Below are 1181 nucleotides of genomic sequence, written 5' to 3' on the forward strand. Positions count from 1 at the left end.
CTCCTTTTATAGGCTAAAATTGGGAACTATTGATTTGATGACTAATTGATGAGTGGGTGGCCAACTCTTGACTTGGTGACAATCCTTATCTTCTCTTGTCTGCCCAAAACGTCATTGATAATGTCCAAATTGGAGCCACTCAAAAACATGACAGTTGTAGGCAATTGTCTCAGCTTTCTTGTGTAAAACATTCAGTTCATTTGGACTTCTAGAACTCCAAATATGGCCAAAATACTGAACAGTGCTCGGGCTGGAGGACAGATTCGGGCTTCTTTGTTGTTGCTATAATTTGGACTTGAAAATGGCCTTTTTAGATCTTGGGCTCCATATGAAAGTTATAGGCCTATATTTTACCTTTCCATCCATATAAAGTAGACCCAAATTTGAGATCTATAGTCTGAGAATTTAATTATAATTTTAATAGCTAACTTGATTTAATTACAGGTCTAATTAAAGGTTTAATCAAGTTTAGAAATTAGTTTAGGCTAAAATTAAAAGAATTAATTAAGTACAATGACATAATTTGTGAAGAATTAAGTTTGAAAGCTTAATTTAGGCTTAATTGATAAAATTAGAGTTTTGGAGGACTAATTTTAGTTTTTACAAGCTTAATTGAATGAAATTAAGGGTGAGATTGCAAGAAAATCAAAATTCAAGGGTCAATTAAGGGTTTAATTAAAGAATCTAAAAATTAAGGACCAAAATGCAAAAAACATGTAAGTTTGGGGACTTAAATCAATCACAATTAGGGGTTGATTTGAAAAAACTAAAAGTTCGATGGTTGATAGGGGTTAAATTGAACAAATTAAAAATCAAGGATGAATTTGAAAAAGATGCTCAAATTAGAGGAGGGAAATCAAAGTTTTCAAGGGTGTGATTGCAACAATTAAGAAGTTTCAGGGTTAATTAAGGATGCATATTGATTAGTACTTAAAAGTGCATTTTTATCATGGTTTTATATCATCATTTTGCAGTTGAAGTATTAATAACTCCTTAACTAAAACATGTTTTATAATAATATATCTAATAATATAAGATACCTTTAATTTGTGGTAAATGTTCATTTTAAATGCAGGCCTATCACATAAATGAAAGAATTGATTGATGACTTTAAGAACATAAATTGCAAGGATAAAGAGATGGCCAAACTTAGAAAAGAGATGTCGGTGCAACCCAAACCG

Source organism: Populus euphratica, unplaced genomic scaffold (assembly GCF_000495115.2).
Source record: "Populus euphratica unplaced genomic scaffold, PopEup_1.0 scaffold292.1, whole genome shotgun sequence".
NCBI lineage: Eukaryota > Viridiplantae > Streptophyta > Magnoliopsida > Malpighiales > Salicaceae > Populus > Populus euphratica.